This window comes from Hemicordylus capensis, chromosome 2, assembly GCF_027244095.1.
Source record: "Hemicordylus capensis ecotype Gifberg chromosome 2, rHemCap1.1.pri, whole genome shotgun sequence".
Taxonomy (NCBI): Eukaryota; Metazoa; Chordata; class Lepidosauria; order Squamata; family Cordylidae; genus Hemicordylus; species Hemicordylus capensis.
This window is the reverse complement of record NC_069658.1, coordinates 210635037-210656556: the sequence shown is the minus strand read 5'-3', so window position 1 is coordinate 210656556 and position 21520 is coordinate 210635037. Positions and strand designations below refer to the sequence as shown.

At 48.4% G+C, this 21520-nt stretch overlaps 1 long non-coding RNA gene across 3 annotated transcripts in view; it reads right to left on the bottom strand.

Annotated features, from left to right (window-relative positions):
* Positions 1 to 10866: 10866 nt before the first annotated feature.
* Positions 10867 to 21520, bottom strand: part of LOC128347764 (uncharacterized) — a 52686-nt gene continuing 42032 nt past the window's right edge. For all 3 annotated transcript variants that reach the window (XR_008317697.1, XR_008317699.1, XR_008317698.1), the window contains exons 3-5: positions 20660 to 21070; positions 14466 to 14658; positions 10867 to 12752 (exon numbers count right to left, since the gene is read on the bottom strand). This is a non-coding gene — a long non-coding RNA (uncharacterized LOC128347764). The remainder of the gene's footprint in view (positions 12753 to 14465; positions 14659 to 20659; positions 21071 to 21520) is intronic.

Below are 21520 nucleotides of genomic sequence, written 5' to 3'. Positions count from 1 at the left end.
AAAGGGCTCACATTCTAAAAACATTGTTTTTAACAGAGAAGAGAAGAGAAGAGAAGAGAAGAGAAAGGCTCAAGTGTAAGCTGTGAATCGCAGGCTCCAGAATCAATCGCTTTATTTATTTATTTATTTTACATATTTTTATACCACCCAAAACTTACGTCTCTGGGCGGTTTACAAGAAGATAAAAACAACATTAAAACATTATTTAAAAACAAAAACAAGAAATTTTAAAACACAACAATTTAAAAAATTTTAAACAATATTCTAAAACAACATTAAAAACAATCAAAACTGTATCAGTTAAAAGCCTGAGTGAACAGATGCGTCTTTAAGGACTTTTTAAAAATTGTTAGAGATGGAGAGGCTCTTATTTCACTAGGGAGCACATTCCAAAGCCTTGGGGCAGCGACGGAGAAGGCCCGTCCCTGAATAGCCACCAGAGGAGCTGGTGGCAAATGCAGATGGACCCCTACTGATGATCTCAATGGGATCATTTGCCCAGTCTTTAAAAACTGGGCAAAACCTTCAGGACATTTCTCTGCTCTGGCAGTCAGAGATTTTTACCCAAATCCTACAGATTACCAGGGGGATGCTTCCACCACCTGTTTGGGTAGCTCTGCTTCTGATTGGCTGGCAGAGATGCAGGGTTGCTATGGGGATGCCTGGAGATGATGACTGGGCCTTACCTCACTTCTCCACTCAGTGGCGCTTCAGCCCTGTTTTTGCTAGGAAGTTTCATAGCCACGTTTTCACATTTTTGCCAAGCTACCAACTTTCATGGATTAAACCAGGTTTCATCCTTTTCTTGCTGAGGTTGAAGGAAACTCAGATGCAATGTTTGAGGTGCCCCCCCACACCGCCCCCAGTTTCTTTTTAATCCATAGTGAAGCCATCTGCCAAGTGACCTATATTTATCAGCTATAGAATATTCTCCCTAGAGTCACCATTCCTAGAAGTTGCCAGGCCTCTGAGATTGGCCTGGAGTGGAATCTCCAGGAATCGGTCTTTGTCCCCAGGTGACTCTTGAAAGTAACCCTGGAGATTTGAATGGCTGGATACTAAAGGTAAAAGTGTGCCGTTGAGTTGGTGTTGACTCCTGGCAACCATAGAGCCCTGTGGTTGTCTTTGGTAGAATATAGGAGGGGTTTACCACCATTGCCTCCTCCCACGCAGTATGAAATGATGCCTTTCAGCATCTTCCTATATCGCTGCTGCCCGATATAGGTGTTTCCCAGCAGGGATTCGAACTGGCAACCTCTGGCTCGATAATCAAGTCATTGCTCCACTGCGCCAATAAGTGGCTTCTTGGCTCAGGAAGCTGCCATATACTGAGTCAGACCCTTGATCGATCTAGCTCAGTATTGTCTTCCCAGACTGGCAGCAGCTTCTCCCAGGTTGCAGGCAGGAAGCTCTCTCAGCCTGATCTTGGAGATGCTGCCAGGGAGGGAACTTGGAACCCAGATGCTCTTTCCAGAGTGGCTCCTTCCTCTGAGGGGAATATCTTCCAGTGCTCACACTTCAGTCTCCCATTCATATGCAACCAGGGCAGACCCTGCTTAGCTAAGGGGACAAGTTATGCTTGCCACCACAAGGCCAGCTCTCCTCTCATGTCGTTCAACCACAGCTGGACAGACAAGGTTGCCTACCCCTTAGGGGATGGGGGCTGAAGCCCAATGATAGAATTTCTGCTTCGCATGCAGAAAGCCGGACTGGTCTTTGGGACACCCTGAAGAGACCATAGAACACTGATCTTCAAAGAACTGCCATTCCGTTTCCAAGTGAAACCCCAAGTTAGAACAAGGCCCATCTAGTCCAGCAACCTTTTCGCACAGTGGCCCACCAGATGCTGCTGGAAGCCACAGGCAGGAGTTGAGGGCATGCCCTCTCTCCTGCTGTTACTCCCTCGGAACTGGTATTTAGAAGCATCTTGCCTCTGAGGCTGGAGGTGGCCTGTATCCCTCCGACTAGTAGCCGATGATAGACCACTCCTCCATGAAGTGATCCAAACCCCTCTTCAAGCCATCCAGGTTGTTGGGGCTGTCACCACATCTTGTGGCAGAGAATTCCACAAGTTGATTATGCATTGTGTGAAAAAGTACTTCCGTTTGTTGGTCCTAGATTTCCTGGCAATCAATTTCATGGGATGACTCCTGGTTCTAGTTTTATGGGAGAGGGAGAATTTCTCTCTCTCTCTCCACTTTCTCCACACCATGCATGATTTTATAGACCTCTATCATGTCTCCCTGCAGTAATCTTTTTCCTAAACTAAAAAGCCCCAAATGTTGTAGCCTTGCCTCATAAGGAAGGTGCTCTAGGCTCTTGTTCATCTTGGTTGCCCTCTTCTGCACCTTTTCCAGTTCTACAATGTCCTTTTTTAGATGTGGTGACCAGAAAGTTCTGGCTCTTACCTCTAAAGCCCTGAAGGGCTTGAGTCTGAACCCACCCACCTATTAAAATAATCTGGGGAGGTCTGGTTATGCGGTTGCCACCAGTTTGTTTAGTGGTGACTCGGGACCAGGCCTTCACTGGGGCTGCCCCAGAGCTCTGGAATGAACTCCCTGTTAAAATCAGAGTTTCTTCATCTCTGGCTCTTTTTTAAAAGTCCCTTAAGACGCACCGGTTTTCTCAGGTTTTTAACTGCTCTTAATTGGTTTTACATCATAATTGTTTTAATCATTTTTATCCAACAACCTGGATGGCTTTAAGAGCAGTTTGGATCACTTCATGGAGGAGAGGTCTATCAATGGCTACTAGTCAGAGGGCTGTAGGCCACCTCCTGCCTCAAGGGTAGGGTGCCTCTGAGTACCAGTTGCAGGGGAGCAACAGCAGGAGGGAGGACAGGCCCCTTTCAACTCCTGCCTGTGGGCTTCCAGCGGCATCTGGTGGGCCACTGTGTGAAACAGGATGCTGGACTAGATGGGCTTCCTTGGGCCTGATCACGCAGGGCTGTTCTGATGTTCTTATCCTGTTTTTATATTTGTTGTATTTTAACTTATGTACTCTACCTAGGATGCACATGTCAGGCAGTGTATAAATATGATAGATAGATAGATAGATAGAGTCCCAGGTCCAATTCCTGGCAACTTCTCCAGGTTGGGAAAGACTCCTGTTTGAAACCTTGGAGAACTTTGCTGCCAGTCAGTGTGAAAATGCTGACCTAGATGGACCAAGGGTCTGATTTGGTATAAGGCAGCTTCCTGTGTTCCTATGTAGAAGAACGTGTGTGTGTGTGTAGATCTCCCAAGAATAATTTCAGTCAGAATAATCAACCACCACCCCTCACTCCTCCAATGAGCATGCATAGTTCTCCCCTTTATTTTAACCTCACAACAACCCTGCAAGGTAGATAGGGTTACCAACCCTCCAGGATTGGTCCAGAGTCTCCAGGAATCAGTCTTCATCTCCTGGTGACTCTTGAAAGCAAGTCTGGAGATTTTAATAGTATATGCATAATATTTGGGGTGGGGGGATATTGGAGGGAGGGAATCTCCATGAATCGCATCAGTCAGAGTTGGCATCCTTCACTCCCAGTCCAAACTTCTCCGTTTTTGCAAACTAGAATTTGATGGTTAAGGTGTGCAAATATTTTGAACGGACTTGCTCCCGTTACTGAGCTCTCGGTTTTGCTTTCCCGTTTTCTCTCTCTCAGTCCTTCCTCTTTATGTCTGGTCTCTTAGATGTAGTAAACCCCCAAGGGCGGGTTCTGTGACTTTTCCTTCTTTTTATGTGTGGCACTTACTTTACAGACTCGAGAAATCAATAATCATTCTTGCCATCATTAGAGGAAATGCAGACAAGTTCCAAAAATCTGCAAGAAACGCAGATTGTCATTCTGTGCGGGGAGTGGGTGGCCAAGGGCAGTGAGAGACCCAGAGCAAGGCAGAGATTTTTCCTACTTTTGAGATCTTTGAGCCCAGAGCCAACTCACAAAGCTGACCGGCAGAAAGTTTGGGTGCATAAGAACATAAGAACAGCCCTGCTGGATCAGGCCTAAGGAGGCCCATCTAGTCCAGCATCCTGTTTCGCACAGTGGCCCACCAGATGCCTCTGAGAAGCCCACAGGCAGGAGTTGAGGGCATGCCCTCTCTCCTGCCATTACTCCCCTGCAACTGGGACTCAGAGGCACCCTGCCCTTGATGCTGGAGGTGGCCCACAGCCCTCCGACTAGTAGCCATTGATAGACCTCTCCTCCATGAAGTCATCCAAACCCCTCTTAAAGCCATCCAGGTTGTTGGCTGTCACCACGTCCTGTGGCAGAGAGTTCCACAAGTAGATCACACGTTGTGTGAAAAAGTACTTCCGTTTGTTGGTCCTAGACCTCCTGGCAATCAATTTCATGGAGTGACCCCTGCTTCTAGTGTTGTGTGAGAGGGAAAAGAATCTCTCTCTCTCCACTTTCTCCACACCATGCATGATTTTATAGACCTCTATCATGTCTCCCCACAGTCGTCTTTTTTCTAAACTAAAAAGCCCCAGGTGTTGTAGTCTTGGCTCATAAGAAAGGTGCTCTAGGCCCCTGATCATCTTGGTTGCCCTCTTCTGTACCTTCTCCAGTTCAACAATGTCCTTTTTAAGATGTGGTGACCAGAATTGTACGCAGTACTCCAAATGTGGTCGCACCATAGTTTTGTATAAGGGCATTATAATGTTAGCCGTTTTATTTTCAATCCCCTTTCTAATGATCCCTAGCATGGAATTGGCCTTTTTCATAGCTGCAACCAAAAAGCAAGAGAACAAAACCCTATTGGTGGAACTGACCTCCGAAAGCAGTGTCAATGGCTGTGAGTTTAGATGGCTGTGGGTTTTTTTTAAGGATTGGGCAAAACCACAAAGGAAGCCTTGAGCCAAAACGACTATATGGAACCTCCATGTTCAGAGATAGTCTTCCTCTGGCTGCCGACTGTTGGGGACAAACAGGGGAAAGCCCTGTTTTTGATGACTTCCCAGTGCGTCAAATACTATACTTATGAACAGAGTGCTTGAAGTTCAACGTGCTTCGAGTTATCCTGTAATCCCTTTGCTGACCCTGCAAGGTAGGTCTGTATTCTAGCCCTCATATTGCAGAGTTGTGGGCTGGAGGCGGTCACATGAGTGAGATTGAAGGGGCTCAGGGGCGTAACAAGGTTGGAGTGGGCCCAGAGACAAGATTTTAACATGCCCCCCCGCAAAGCCCGGGCGGGTGCGCGGCTGGGGGAGTCAGTCATGTGACTTGCCTCTGGGGGGCCCCCCAAGGCAGTGGGCCCCCAGACAACTGTCTCCTCTTGCCCGATGATAGTTATGCCCCTGAATGGGCTAGCTTTACATGGGGGGGGCGGGTTTCTGATCAATAGTGCGGCCGCTTAACTACTTCACTTTATCTGCTTCCTAACCTAGCTAGGAATATTTCCAGTCTTTTTAAAATATCCGTCAAGGTGCCTGGTTAACCACTCTTGGAACGAGGATGCTGTGCTAGATTGATTTTCTTAGGACCTACCTGTTTTGCCAGGCTTTTGGCCTTTAATTTTTTAAAAAATTGTTATTGGTATTGTTGTTGTTCACCACCTAGAATCTTTGGAGGCGGCATACAAGAACTTTTTAATAAATAAATAAATACATACATACATACGTTTATTTCTTGGGGAAGATCAGAAAGACCCCCTCCCATCCCCCAGCGGCTGACATTCAGAAGCAGACTGCCCCTGAACTTGGAGGTTCCACTTAGGTATAATGAAGCAGAAAAGAAGAGCCATGCCAGATCAGAAAAAAAAGGTCTGTCTTGCCCAGGAACCTGTTTCCAACAGGGGACTACGACGACAAATCCAAACCTCCCTGAGCCAATGTTGGAAGGGTGGTATAAAAATTGAATACATAAAATAAAATAATGAATATTTATATGCTGCTTTTCAGCTAAAGTGCCCAAAGTAAAAAAATTTCATTACGAGCAACAGCAGGGGAGGGGACATGCCCTCACCTCTTGCCTGTGGGCTCCCCAGAGGCATCTAGTGGGCCACTGTGGGAAACAGGGTGCTGGACTAGATGGGCCTTCTTGGGCCTGATCCAGCAGGGCTGTCCTTATGTTTACTGGGAGGGACGTTGTGCTGGGGGTGGATAGGGCCAGTTGCTCTCCCCCTGCTAAACAGGAGAGACCCCCCCACTTTGAAAGGTGCCTTGTTGCTCACTTATGAAATACCTCCGGGAAGCCCCCCTAACCTAGGCATGGGAGCCCTCTTTGGGTCAGTGTTGGGAAGGGAATGGGGCTGCAGCTTCACCCCATGCAAGTCCTCTCGGCAGCCTCACCAGTCTGGGTGTTTCCCTCATCCTGTTGCCCATGCAAATGCAATTCGGCTGTCCCTGGAACAAATCGGAAGGCCTTGAGAACCCGGCTGCTTCTAGACGGTGTCAAATTTTCATTTCATCCCAGACAAAAAGCGGAAGATGGATGCTTCACCCCACACACCCCCTCTGGCTGCCACGCCATCCGCCCCCCACCCCACCTCTTCTGGGCAAGGCCCAAGAAGCCCCCCCCCTTTCAAAGTGGCTGGTGGCCACCTCCTTCTGTTCCCCTGCTTCTTTCTCCTGGCCGCTTCATAAATTTAAACCAGCAAATAGCGTGGCCGTTGGGTTGGGCTCATATGGTGATCAGGCCACCTCCCTCCTCGCCTTGAGGGTCGCAGATTTAAAAAAAGAAAAGAGAGCAGAGAGGGTGAAAGATTACCCCCCCCCGCCCCAAGACAGCTCTTCCGATGTGGGGGGTCACTGTGCTCAAAAACATGTGTTGCACAAGGAAGGCAGAAGATCCCAGCAGAAGATGCCTGTTTGCAAAGTGAGGCAGGATTAGACCGAGAGATTGCTATTGCTATTAGTCTCAGAAGTTTTGCAGCCATGTGGAGATTCGAACCTGGATCTTTGCCATCTGAGCATTTCCAGAACATTCTCTTTGGGACTGATACCCCACCTGCTGGCTGGCATACTTACAGTGTCATCTGCAGCATGTTTACTCAGAAATAAACCCCGTTATGTTCAACAGGGCTCCCTCTGAGGAGACTGTGCAGAGATGCTCACAGCCCTCATTTTCTGAATTAAAATCGGGAGGCACAGGTGCCCCTCTTGCACCTGGCGAGAGCATGACCATGAGAACGTCTCAACCTCAGGGGAATTTTGGCACAAATCTTTGTCCTTGAAGCACCTCCTACTTGGGACAGTAACTCATGCAGAGATGCAACAGCCACCTTCCACTCTTTGGCGGACAGGTGGGCAATTCTGCTGCATCTCTGCTGCATCAGGAGCAAAATGTCACCTATTCCTGGAGATTACTGACTTGAAGGGTTTCTTGTTTGTTTTTGCCTTGATTGAGGGGAATTCCCCCCTCTTTCTTTGTGTGTTTTAGTTCTCAGCTCAGTGGTGGAGCTTTTGCTTGCATTAAATAAGTCCCATGTTTAATCTTCAGTGAAAAGGATTTGGGGCAGCAAGGCCGGCGGGGTGGGGAACTCCTCTGTTGCCCAAGACCTTGGAGAATCTGGAGCCTAGTTCTCACCAAGGCCCAGTTCTTCGCCTTGTCCTCACCAAAGCGGCCTGGTAATCTTGCTGCAGGGACAGGCTCACGAAACTGAGTAGTCCTCTGCATGCAAGACATCCCAGCACCAAGAAAGCTAGCCTGCCAGGGAGAAGGGTTGTCTCCTCGACTTTTCCCTGACACACTAGCTTTCTGCGTGCAGGGAATGTCCCGCCCAGAGGAACGTCCGATCATGTGAGCCTCGAAATCCACCCTGCGCACGAAATACATTCCTGCCCGTGGACGATGAGTGGATTTTCTGATCCAGATGATGAGCCCTGATGTACTATAGTCCGGACAGAAGTTCTGATCTCGGAACTCGGCCAAGATTGGGTCGGGGGGTTCAACTTGCTGTGATACAGCTTTGTGGGTTCGCCACCACGGCTTGCCCGTGATCTTTGGCCAGCGGGTGGAAGAGATCCACACCATAAACCCACCGTTGACCCCTTTCTTCCAGCCCCGGCCCCCAGAGCGGCCTCACCCCGCCGTAGCCTTCCCCATCCGACGACGACGTCGTCGATATATTTCTCCCTTGCACCTGGCGGCTGGCGAGGAACCCATTCACCCCGACAAAGCGAATTTTTGTTTTCGCCCAGGCGTCCGAAAGGAGGCCCCACCATTGTCTGGGGCCTGCTGACATGCCTTCAGTGTGGGGAGGGGGGTGGCCCTCGGCCCGTCCCGGCCGCAGCGGCCAAGGCTTCATGCCCCACTGAGCAGCTGGAGGCAGAGCTGTGGGGTGCAGCCATGGCAGGGCGCGCAGGGTGCGTGTGCGGGAGTGTGCGTGTGTGTGCCGGAGGTGCTTAGCATGACAAAGCCAGAGGGCCTGTGAACCCCTTGCTCTCCAGACCTCTCGGCTGAGGCCCCTGAATGGAATCCTGGGGGGATTTAGCATAACAAACTGAGACGTCCCCCCCCTCCGCTGCCCCCAGCCCCACAACAGCTTCGCTTCAGAGCAGGCTCTGGATCAGATTGTCTGGGATGGGCGTTCCTTGTGCGTGCGTGTCTTTTTTTAATGTTTGGAAAGTTCCCAGACAGGACCTTCTGTGAGACGACACAGTGCCGGACAAGGGTGCAGAGGAACAGAACAGAAGCCCTGCCCTACTGACAATTTCTCTCTCTCTCTCTCTCTGCCATTCTTTTTCTTTTTCCCCTCTCTCAATCCATTCGTTTCTTTCTTCCTCTTTCTTTTTTTCAGCTCCCCCCCCCATTTTTGCTTCCTTCCATTTCTCTCTCACTTTCTCTCAATTTCCTTCCTTCCTTCCTTCCTGGAGGTGGCTACAGGCCACCTCCAGCCTCAGAGGCACGATGCCTCTCAATCCCAGTTGCAGGGGGGAGTCACAGTAGGAGGGAGGGCCTACCCTCACCTCTTGCCTGTGGGCTTCTCAGCGGCATCTGGTGGGCCACTGTGCGAAACAGGATGCTGGACTAGATGGGCCTCCTTGGGCCTGATCCAGCAGGGCAGTTCTGCTGTTCTAATTTCTTACATTCCTTCTTTCCTTCCTCCTCTTTCTCTCACTCTGCCCTCCTTCCTGCCCGCCTGCCTGCCTGCCCCAGCCCACACAAACGACCCATTGATGCCCCTTCCAACAGTTGCCCCCAGGCACATTGGATAACACCCAATGAAATGCAAACAAGCCAACAGTTTAACTAAAAAGGAAGGAAACCAAGCATACACAGTGCACAGGCAGACGCTCAGAGAGGGGAGATCCAGCCAAAGTTAGTTGTGGCCAGGGGTGCAGAGGAGGGGGGATTCATAGGGACGGCACTCCAGTATTTCTCGGCTTTTCTGGCTGCTGGGGTGGGCATGGCCGTGGGGTGTGTGTGTGTCATGGAGAACGCCCAGCCTGCACTTCTGAACTGGCAGCTACATCACTGGTTGTGGCTTTGGAGCTCCAGCAGCCTCCGAGAGCTGCCACCGAATCCTGTCCCGTTACTTGCCATGGGCAAGCCTAAGCGTATTTACTTCAAGGTAAGTCCTACTGAGTTCACTGGGACTTCTTACTCCCTAGTCAGTAGTATGCTTAGCTCTGCAGCCTTGGCAGCAGCTAACTTTGGCTGGGGGTGAGAGAGTGGCATTAACTGATTGTGGAAAAGAGACTGGTGATCCCAGTGAGGAAGCCCCTGCTTCGAATCTGGTCTCTGCCACGAACTCCGTTTTTCTGGTTTCTGGCTGGCGTGGAACTAGTCTGGGATCCTTGGGCCATGGGTATTCTGTGCAGAAAAACAGCTGGGGGCCATTCTGGGGAAAGGCGATTTGGGAGGATCGAATGGCGATTCGGTGCAAGAAAGACGATTCGGCAGAAGGAAGGCGATTCGGTGGAATCGATGCTCAAGCAAGCTGGAAACAAGAGTTAATCTCCCAGCCTGGTGGCAGTGGTGGAGGGCAGGAGGGGACATTTGCCCCTCCCCACTGAAGTCGGCCTAAATCTCTAAGTCGCTTGTAAGACTCGCTTGCATCTTACCCTAGATGAGGGATAGGGCACGGATGGCTGCTCTTTTGCTGGGTGGTCTGCGGACAGAGCTAAAGATGGATTAACTCCAGGAACGGTCAGGCTTTATCTCTCTCCACCCAGGCAAGAGAGAAGAAGCTGTAACTCTCCTCTCCTCCCCTCCCTCCCTCCCTCCTTCTCCCCCCGCCCCCACTGGTGACTTTCTTGGGAAATAATTCCCCTCCTTAAGTAGAAATTGCACACTCCAGTGATGCTCCACAAATATGCAACAGGGCCAAGGTGCTCCAGTGTTTGGGCAGATTTGGCTAAATTGGGCAACCCTAGAGTGAAAAGATTCACATGACCAGCCCATCTCATTCAGGGCTGTGTGTCCCCCCCCCCGCATCCGATAGACTTCCTCTGTCAACAGAGGCTCGATTTAGCTTCGGTGACTTAAGAGCTCTCTTCAGGCCTTCTCCTCCATGACTGTTTCTGGCTGAACATTTCTTTTAAAGCCCTCCAAAGCTAGGAATGGTACCACAGAGAGGTCTAAAGATGACTTGGAGGCTAAATGGAGCCTCCAAGTCCAGGGGCAGTCTACCAGACAAATGGTAGGGGAAAGTGAGCCCCTTTGCACCCTGCTTGGGAGTTCCCCAGAAGCATCTAGCTGATGCACTGGAGGTATTTCACATCAAACCTGGGGTCAGCTTCCACATTCAGTTTTTTGTGTTCTGGTGTTCAGGAATCAAGTTATATACATGCAGTGGTGAGCCCTGGTTTTCAGCAATTGCTTGAGACTAGAAAGCAACTCAGAGCGTTGGACGTCTTTATTGACTCAAAAGGCACTGGCATACCTGTTTTCCTCTAACAAGCCAAGTTATTTCACACACAAAAAGGATTGGACAGTTTCAAGCATGTTTCATTTTAATTTCATTTATAAAATTATTCTAATTAAAACATTAAATCCCCCCCTTTTTTTAAGGGGGAGAAAACGGAGTACGAATTTCCACAAAGTGTATATAAAGCATAATGATAGCGGATTATTAAAATAGCATTATAAAACCGAAGGTCTCCAGGATAGTGGTGTGCCTTATTAGCGTTATTGAAATCCACAACAGATTGTGAGCAGCTCCAAAAGGATCTCTCCAAACTGGGGGAGTGGGCGACAAAATGGCAAAAGCGCTTCAGTGTTGGCAAGTGTAAAGGGATGCACATTGGGATGAAAACCCCCAACTTGAAGTATATGCTGATGGGATCCGAGTTGTCGGTGACGGACCAGGAGAGGGATCTTGGGGTCATGGTGGACAGCTCGTTGGAAGTGTCGACTCAATGTGCGGCAGCTGTGAAAAAGGCCAATTCCATGCTAGGGATCATTAGCAAGGGGATTGAAAATAAAATGGCTAATATTATAATGCCCTATGGTGTGGCCATACCTGGAGTACTACGTACAATTCTGGTCCCATCTGAAAAAAGACATTGTAGAACTGGAAAAGGTGCAGAAGAGGGCAACCAAGATGACCAGGGGCCTGGAGCACCTTTCTTATGAGGCAAGACTACAGCACCTGGGGCTTTTTAGTTTAGAAAAATGAGGACTGGGGTGTGTGTGCGCGCGAAATGATAGAGGTGTATAAAATCATGCATGGTGTGCAGAAAGTTGATAGAGAGAAATTTCTCTCCCTCTCTCATAACACTACAACCAGGGGTCACCCCACAAAACTAATTGCCAAGAAATTTAGGACCGACAAAAGGAAGTACTTTTTCACATAATGCATAATTAATCTATGGGATGGCTTTAAGAAGGGCTTAGACAAATTCATGGAGGAGTGGTCTATCAATGGCTACTAGTCCAGTGACTAAAGGCCACCTCCAGCCTCAGAGGCAAGATGCCTCTCAATACCAGTTGCAGGGGAGCAACAGCAGGAGAGAGGGCCTGCCCTCAACTCCTGCCTGTGGGCTTCTCAGAGGCATCTGGTGGGCCACTGTAGGGAACAGGATGCTAGACTAGATGGGTCTTCTTGGGCCTGATCCAGCAGGGCTGTTCTTATGTAAGATGGGGTCCATCTCAGTAATGATTCCACTCAGGACCCTACTTGATCTTACTGTTCAAATCCTTCCAGCCAACAGAACACTGTCTTAACCCTCTGTTTAAATGTTACACTAAGGAAAATCTGGATATCTATTGGCTAGCACCTGTGTCATCACCGATACACAGCACCCCAAATCCCTGGGTTGTGCAATTATTTTCAAAATGCATGCTTTTTTCTCTTTTTGCAGGGGTTTGTGTAAGATGAAGGATAGCCACATGTACAGATTTGGCGGAGAACCAGTGTATGGTGCAATGGTTAGAGGGGTGAGTCCTGGGTTCAAATCCCTACTCAGCCATGAAACTCAGCGAGTGATCTACGGCCAATCATCACCTGTCAGCCTCACTTACGCCACAGCTTGGTTGTGAGGATATATAAGGGAAAGAACTCTGCACATCGTGATTCGTAGCGCACCTTAGAGAACAGGATATATATAATGAAAATTTTTAAAGTAAGGATAAGGCAGGGGTACTTTAAAAGTTGGGGACCACGCTAAGGACCGGCCCAGCATTTGGCATGGATGTCATGCAAGTTGGGATGTTGGGCTTGGATCATGGGCGAATGATCCACAGCGGCTGCTGTTAATATCCGATGTCTCTCGCCATGTCAACATTGATTCTGTTCGAAACACAAGTCCAGGGAGGGGATGTCTTCTGGTCAGATCTCAGGGAGGACTCTGCAGTCTGGATTCTCTTCTGCTCCTGTAAACTGTTGAAGAGACAGGAGAAGGTTAGAATTAGGAAGGCTTCCGAAATTTCCCTTTACCCTGCAGAGAATTAGGAAGGCTTCAGAAATTTCCCCTTATCCAGATTGGGAGTTTGAGAATCCTGAATGGCTCAGTTGTGCTTCTGAAGCGGGACCAATGCTTTCGGAATCCTACACCTCCCTGCCTTGTGTGGTGACCCCAGAATTTGGTAATTCTGAGGTAGACTGCTTCTAATCATGGAGGCTCCATTGAGTGTCACTCTGAACATAAGGAGATGTCTGCTGGATTGGACCATCGAGTCCAGCATCCTGGGGTGTTGCGGTGCTTTGCGCCTTTCCTGGATCTACGGTTCCCTACCTGAGACAGGGTGACCCACCACATTAGAGCCACATGCTTGCAGTTTCTGAGCAGCACCAGGGCAGAAGCAGAGCGTGGGAGTCCCTCCGCCCCTCCCTGGCTCGAGAATCCCCAGAGCCAGAAATTGCTAATGACACTTTTATGCCGTACAGTGAACCTTTGGGCTGGTGACGGAAAAAGACCCTTTTCCTTAATTTACTTATGGGAAATCGTCACTTAAGAGATGTGCTTTTGCCTGGCACGGGTGTCTGGAGGTCAGCCGGGGTAAAAGGGATCCTTCTTGAGTATGCTGAAAAAGCTTGGCTTGCAGAATAAGGGTGTGTGTGTGTGTGTGTGTATCTCCTTAGCCATGTGGGGGAAGTTGGAGGAACGTTACATAAGAACAGCCTTGCTGGATCAGGCCCATCTAGTCCAGCATCCTGTGTCACACAGTGACCCACCAGATGACCTCTGGGAAGCCCACAGGCAAGAGCTGAGGGCATGCCTTCTCTCCTGCTGTTACTCCCCTGCAACTGGGATTTGGGGGCATCTTGCGCCTGAGACTGGAGGTGGCCTATACCACTGATAGGCCTGTCCTCCATGAATTTGGAGAGGGAGATGTCCATCTATTTGGGTGCCTGCAGCAGGTGATGGAACCTCCCAATGGTAAAAACAAAACAAAACAAAACAAACACAACCCCCCCTAAAACAAAAACAAAACACCCATGATTAATTGATGATCTATCTGGTGATATTATGCAGCACTCTTGACCTGCCAAACTCCACAGCGTAGCCACAAGTTCCCTGCCCCCAAAAGCATACAATAGAATATTTGACACCAATGGGAAGAAGGAGGGAGGAGAGGCCAAATAGCAGCAGTTCCCCACATTCTCCTTCTCTGAACTTCTCCTTGGGTTTTGGAGTTCTGAAGGCCCTGATCTCGTCTCTGAAGAGAAACCAACACATGACAAATCTTTCCAAATTTTGTACAGGACGCTGTTCATACATACACAGTTTGCTACACCTTCCATTCCTTTGTGTTGTGTCTTTTCCCTGCCTTTGCATTACATTGATGCATGTGTAATATAAAATACTGCCCCCCCCAAAAAAAAACCAACCAGGAGGCAATTGTATACACATGGTTGTATCACAGTTCTTTTAGTGTAGTGTTTTACTGTGGTGCAGGAGCACACATGCACCGCACAAAAAGAATTGCAGCGCATCTGCACACCGGCAGCCACAACACATCAGCAGCCAGTAAAGGAGCCCACTGGAGTTTGGGCAGTCTAACTCACTCACCCCTGCTCCAGTGAGGTGTGCAGTCGTGCTGCCACCACGATCTGCTTCCAGAGAAAACTCAAGTTCGGGTCTGAACCAACCTTTGCAGGATCCCCCCGTCTCCGAAGAGCAGGAGCTGGGCTGGGTTCACCCCTTCAGTTAAGTTTCCCTTTGAGCAGCTCAACCAAGCGGTCAGTCCGTGGGGAGCCACAGCTCCAGAGTCTCTGAGCAACACGCACGAAGGGTGAGACCGTCCTCTCTCTCTCAAAGATGACTTTATTCATCTTCAGGAACCTAGATGAGGAAGGGAGCAGGTAGGCATTGGGGGAATAAAGCAACAGTTGTTTTTACACAACCCCTCGGCTAACTGGCCCAAGAGGCACCTTTTAAAGTGGGTGCTCTCTCCAGAGTGTCCCTCCTACGGGTGCGTCGCTGGTACCAACTTTCTGTTTCTTTTTAGACTATAAGCCCTTTGGGTCAGGGAACCATCTTCTCATCCCTTCTGCTGTGTAAATCGCTTTGAGAACTATTTTTTCTTGGGATATGGGATATAAATTTTCTTCGAGTCCCCAAATCAGCAACTTTTTGCTACCTAATTGCACTCTCCTCCTCCTTCTTCTTCTTCTTCTTCTTCTTCTTCTTCTTCTTCTTCTTCTTCTTCTTCTTCTTCTTCTTCTTCTTCTTCTTCCTGTGAAGAAGGAGGAGGAGGAGGAGGAAAGTGCAATTAGGCAGCAAAAAGTTGCTGATTTTTGCAAGAAAAAGTTGCAAGAAAAAATATTTCTCAAAGCAGGTCCTGCAGCAGAAGGAATGAGAAGATGGTTTCCTGCCCCAAAGGACTTACAGTCTAAAAAGAAACAGAAGGTCGGTACTATTGTGCCAGGCACTTACGAAGTTCAAGCAGGGTCGTTGCCTCGAGGGAATTACAGTCTATAATTCAACACAGGGAAAACAGGCAGAGGAAGAGGAGAGAGACGGAAACAAAATTGAACAGAGGATGATGAATAGGCAATTTTTTTAAAAAAAAAATCAATGTGTTTTTATCTATTATGATTTTATCTTTTTAAGAATTTCAAATGTTATATTTTATGTTTTAATTCTGTACACTGCCTAGAGATTTTTGTACTAGGTGGTATATAAATTCAATGAATGAATGAATGAATGAATGAATAATAAATTCCCCATATTTAGGCTGCATTGCAGGAAGGACTGGGGTCACGGAGGCTTTGTGGGAAAGGTGGCTCTCAAGGATGGAAGCGAGAGAGGTGCTTGCAGGCATAAGGGGCAGCAGGGGAGAAAGAGCAGAGTTAAGGGCACTGTTTGCCTCCTTGTTCTTTTCTGTTCCTTCTCCCCACGCTCCAGCCGCCGTCCTGAAGGACACAGTCTTCCCAGCGCAGACATAATTTGCATTTCTGCAGCAGGTGGGGTCCCATCTGGGGGAGGACCCATCTGCTCCCGCACGCAGCACTAACACCAACCCGCCCCAACGGCCGTCCCCCGGCCAAGGGCTGGGAACCCATCATCCCAGACAGTAGGGCTAATCATGAAAACAGCCCGCTGCTGCACTCCGGGCGCGCCTGCCTCTTCCCCCCAATTTATGCCAAGCCGGGAAAGAGATGTCTGTCTCGACAGACCGTCCCCAGGTGGCTGGTGGCCTGGGGGAGCCATGGAGACGGGGCACAAGATGGAGACGGGGCCTTCGGAGAGGCAGGCAGCGAGGAGGATGCCGCTAAGCAGACCTGGCCACCCCCAAATATACCCAGGAACGTCCACAGAGGTGGAGAAGAAGGCCCAGTGATGCCACCTAAGGATGCTGGGGAGGCCCTTTTCCGGAGGCCAGGCCAGGCCAGGCAACAGCCTCCAGGGGCCGACGACCGGGGCAGGATGTGACCTCGCTGTTGCCTTTGGGGCAGCTCTTTGGGGGCAGGCTGGCCCTTGCTGACTCGGCAAGGCGCTTTGCCTCTCCTCACACCTCCGGGCGGAGCTTGCAGGAGAGGCGGCCGCTGGCAGGCCTCCCTTCCTGCCCGTCTCCCGTGCCAGTTTCAAAGCTTTCATGGGCCAGTTTTGAAAGGGGGCTGGCAGGCGCTGAGGGTCTTGCCAGCTTCCACAAGCCCTTGGGCTGCCCCTGTGAGTATGGGACCGATGCAACCGTTCCTCCCTCCCTCCGTCCCTCTCTCATGCCTATATTTGCCCTTCTTTCCTTCCCCGGTGAATGATCCCATCCAGTTCCAGCATCCTAATTCCGAGTGTGGACAGCTAAGTAAGATGCCTTCAGGAAGCCCTCGAACTGATGTCGTCGTAAGAAGCCAGAGCAGATGACATCTTCGCAAGAAGGGCTTTCCCAGATCTTACAAGATAGCCAGCTGGAACACCAGCAATTGAGCCCACAAATCCTGCTGGGCTCTCTGATCCTAGCATTTGTGCATGCCCCTGTTTCTTTCTTTGGCACCTCGAGGGCAGAAGATGCCTCCAGGAAGCCCTCGAACAGAACACCACGGCCATGCCCTCCTTTCCTGGCTGTGCCCAAGCACCTGCTATTCACAGATAGACTGCCTCAGAACATGGAGGCTCCACAGGATGGCTGCAGCTTTGGTCCACTGCAGCAGAGCCACATTTCCTCCCATAAATGCAGCTGACCCTTTGTTTAAAAGCCAGACTCGGATAATTCGGATAACCCCTGCTAACGTGGCAAAGAGGCACCTTTTAACGTGGTGATTCTCTTTATTTAGCAGGGGGAGAGTAACTGGTCCTATTCATCCCCAGCACAGGACCTCCAGTGACTGTTGCTGGTGTCTCTCTTATGTTTCTTTTTAGATTGTGAGCCCTTTGGGGACAGGGATCCATCTTATTTATTTATTATTTCTCTGTGTAAACTGCCCTGAGCTATTTATGGAAGGGCAGTATAGAAATTGAATAAATAACAACAACAACAACAACAACAACAACAATATCTATAACAACAACAACAACATTGATAAGAAAATTCAGCCATCCCAGGTCCTTGGGAAGGACTCGATGTCTGGATAAAACAAACCAGTCAATAACACCTGTCTGACTGTGTAAACAAAAATAATAATAATAAATTTGTTGCTTTTGGACTACAACTCCCATCATCCTTGGCCACAATGGCTGAAGGCCAGGCTGATGGGAGTTGTAGTCCAAAACCAAGTTTATTTATTTTATTTATTTAACACATTTGTATATCGCCCCAAGCACAAGTTTTTTTACAGTTACCCAAAACTGTAAAAAGCCAGAGTGGCTGACATCTTAGCAAGAAGGGCTTTCCCAAATCTTGCAAGGTGACCAGCTGAACACTAGCAATTGAGCCCACAAATTCTGCTGGGCTCTCTGATCCTCGCCCTTGTGCATGCCTCTTTTTTCTTTCTTTGGCACCTCGAGGGCAGAAGGCAACCTTTCCCCAAACGAGGCATGCAAAGGCTGACGGCGTCTAAAGGCAGAGAGAGGCAGGAGGTAACCGAGAGTCCATAAATATTATATCGTCACTTCTCTGCATTTTAAAACTTGTCTGCCTTAATGACCGGGGTGAGACAAAGCCGGCATTGAACTGTTCGGCCACGGCTAGACAGCCCAGCTGTTCTAAATGGCTACTCGGCGGGCGGAGAGAAAAAGGGGGAAAAGGGACCCCAGCGTTCAAGGTCAGAGGTAACTCCCCCCCCCACCTCATGAATTATTCAGGCCGTCCCCTTTTGGGCCATAAAACTAATAAAGTTAACTCAATTGTTTGGAGGGCGCAAACATGCCTGTTGGGGGTGTCGGGAAAAGGAGACGTGAGGTTGGCACAAAAATTGAATGGAGCTGCCTTGGCCCGAGTCTGACAGTTGGGCTGGCGCTGTCTACTCTGACAAGCAGCAGCTCCCTAGGGTCTCAAGCAGAGAGAGTGTTCCCCAGTCCAGGGACATGATATCCTTTCAAACGGAGATTGAACCTGGCAGAGACCTTTAGCCGCCAAGGTCCAACCGCTCGGTGTAAATGGGCTTATCCTGAATCAAATAATCGCTCCATCTTTCTTAGCACTGTCTGCTCTGACCGGCAGCAGCCCTCCAGTCTCTTAAACTGGAGACTGAACCATCTCCATCCATGCCCTGAGCACTCCCACCAAGCTATGGATGCTTCCGATAAACACGTGAAGTTGCATGAGGCAGAATATCGTCATGGGTCCACCCCACCCAGGACTGGTTGGTTTTGGTGCATATCGACTCTCCAGGGACTCAGACAGAGAGACGCGTTTCCTAGCTCTACCACCCACAATTCTATTCAACTGGAGACGTGAAGGATCGAATCGGAGACCTCCTGCATTCAGTGCACCGGCTCCACCCACTCAGACCTGCATGCTGTCCACACAGTTGCTTGTTTATTTACGGGGCAGCCCTTTCATGAGGCAAGGTGAGTCCCTCACTCAGGTGGCAGATTATTGGGGTGGCAAAATGCCCTCCGCAGTTGCCAACAGAGCAGCTCTGCGCGGGCCACTCTGGCCAGTGCCACGTTGAGACACAAGCTACAGAAGCGACAATGTAAGGCCTCATATTACGAGGGGTCTCTGAATATCCAAACTACAAGTAGTAGTAGAAAAATAAGGGAGCAGTGGAAGGAAAGACTCTAAAACAGACATTATCCCCAAACCAGACATTTCCCCTGCTAACTGAGCAAAGTGGCACCTTTTAAAAGTGGCGATTCTCTTTATTTAGCAGGAGGAGAGCAACTGGTCCTATCCGTCCCCAGCACCGCGGCCCTCCAGTGGCTGTTGCTGCTGTCTGTCTTAGGTTTCTTTTTTTAGATTGTGAGCCCTTTGGGGACAGGGAGCCCTTTTGTTTTATTTATTTATATCTCTGTAAATTGCTTTGGGAACCTTCAAGTGGTATATAAATACCTGTCGTATTCATATTATAATCCTTATAGGACAAAAATATACTGACAGGGCTACACAGCTATGTATGATGTTGAGTTTATACATCTGTACAGAAATAATGGTAAATTATATTGCAATCAGTGTGGGCATTCTGAAGGTACTTTTTTCACATTTGGTGGACCTGTGGGAAGGCTAAGGCCTATTGGGATATGATATATAATGAGTTAAAGAAAATATTTAAAATGACATTTCCTAAGAAGCCAGAATCCTTCCTGCTGGGAATAACACAAGGAGTAATCTCTACAAATAACTTAACATTCTTCATGTATGCTTCCACGGCGGTCAGAATAATATATGCACAGAAATGGAAAAGTAATGAACTGCCTTCAAAAGAAGATTGGTTGATAAAAATTTTGGAATATGCGGAGATGGCAAAACTTACAACACTGATAAGAGACCAAAACTTAGAATGCTTTAAAGAAGATTGGAAACCATTTTTGTTGTACTTAAAGAATCATTTTCCTACTATGGATCTAACAGCAGGATTTGAAATTTAGAAAAACATGCAGGTTGGGTAGACTAATTGTCTTTTTAAAGGTTTAAATTTGTGTTTTGTATTATTATTATAGCAAGGGTAAATCTTACAGTTGATGTTTCACGAAGAGAGGTGCACGGGAAGTTCATTTTTGTCTATTATGTTTGTTATGGATACTATTGTTAAAACTAATAAAAATTGAATTTGGGGAAAAAAAATTATATTGCAATTTTGTTCGGCCAGAGCTCGGTTTAGACCAAGGCCCGCCATCATGGTTAGAAGCCTCTTCAGATGAAGGTTGCTGTTACTATGAGCAGAGTGGTGTGGTGAGTGTCATGCTAAGCAGTGCTTCCGGACCATTTTGCAATGCTATGGAGTCTTTTGAGGTCAACATTGCTTAGGGCTTCAGATGTCATAATTCGTCTCTGACCCTGGCAAGCTTTGCAAGGAGCCCAAGGAGTGAAGAAGAGAGTGAAGGCCAGCTTCCTTCCTCGGCTGTTTCCCCATGCCACTTTGGAAACTTGAAAGGGGGCTGGCCCCAGTGAAGGCATGAGACAAGACAGCCTGGGCACCTTGTCTCAGGTACCACCATAGCTGCCTGTTTACAAAAACATCCCTACCTCTTGCAACTCAACATTCTCCCAAGAGCAACCAATGGAAGAATCGACTCGGAATGAATCGGTATCGGCAACCGAAGCAAAAAACAGCAACTTGATGTCACCGGGGAAACGAAAACCCAACTCATCCTAAAGCATGATGGGATGAAAACAGACTCTGGATGATACCCCCAAGCTGACAAAACTGGACCCAAAACTAGGCCGCATGGGGTGTGCCCTTGAGAAAACCCAATGTGACCCCCCAAAATGCTGCAAAACAGAAGGCCATGCCACACTTACTGTGGTGAGACTGGAAATAATCTTAGCGATAAAGAGTCATCTTTGATCACTCAATGCATCCCTGCCTCGAGCGATACGACAGAAGCAATTTCTTCGACCCGACTCAGAGCAAATCATTTAATGATGCTGGTGCCATTTTTCCTGTTCGGAGAAGCAAGGTATAGAAGGTTGGGTTTTGTTGGCTCCAGGAGGCACACAGAAACTTCAGGGTAGCCATTAAGTTGGTTTCCTAGCCTCTGGTATTCATCTGGGTCTTTCATTCCAACAGCCACCCAAATTTCTTCCGATGTTGCTCGGAGAGGAAAATCCATCAGATACGTCCGGTTCTCTGTTCCAATATCTGATCCCAGTTCATCTACAATGGCTCGGATACCTCCATCCAGAATGGAATTACTAATTCGGGTCTCCTTCCTGCAAAATATCCCAACATTAAGAAACTATTAAAGGTGAAGGATATCCCTTCTCATTTGACCTGAGAATATGGTCTCAAGAGGTATACCCCTGCACAACGAGGCTCAGTTTCACGGCTAGATACATAAGGAACTGCATTGCTGGATCCCATGAAAAGTCTGTCTTATCCAGAAATCTGTTGCCAGGAATGGCCAATCAGGGCAGGAATACCACTTTCTTTTAATTAATTAATTAATTAATTAATTAATTTGTATACTGCCCACTACCAAAGTCTCCAGGCAGTTTACAGCATAAACCTATTGCTAGTCTACGACTGAAATAAAGTTTTACTTACATAAAGCAAACCAAACCAAACCAAGAATGTCATGGTTAAAACATAGAACCAGATTAAAACATCCACAAATAGCAACGATTTCAAAATTAGATCCTTGCCCCAAGTGGCTTACAGTC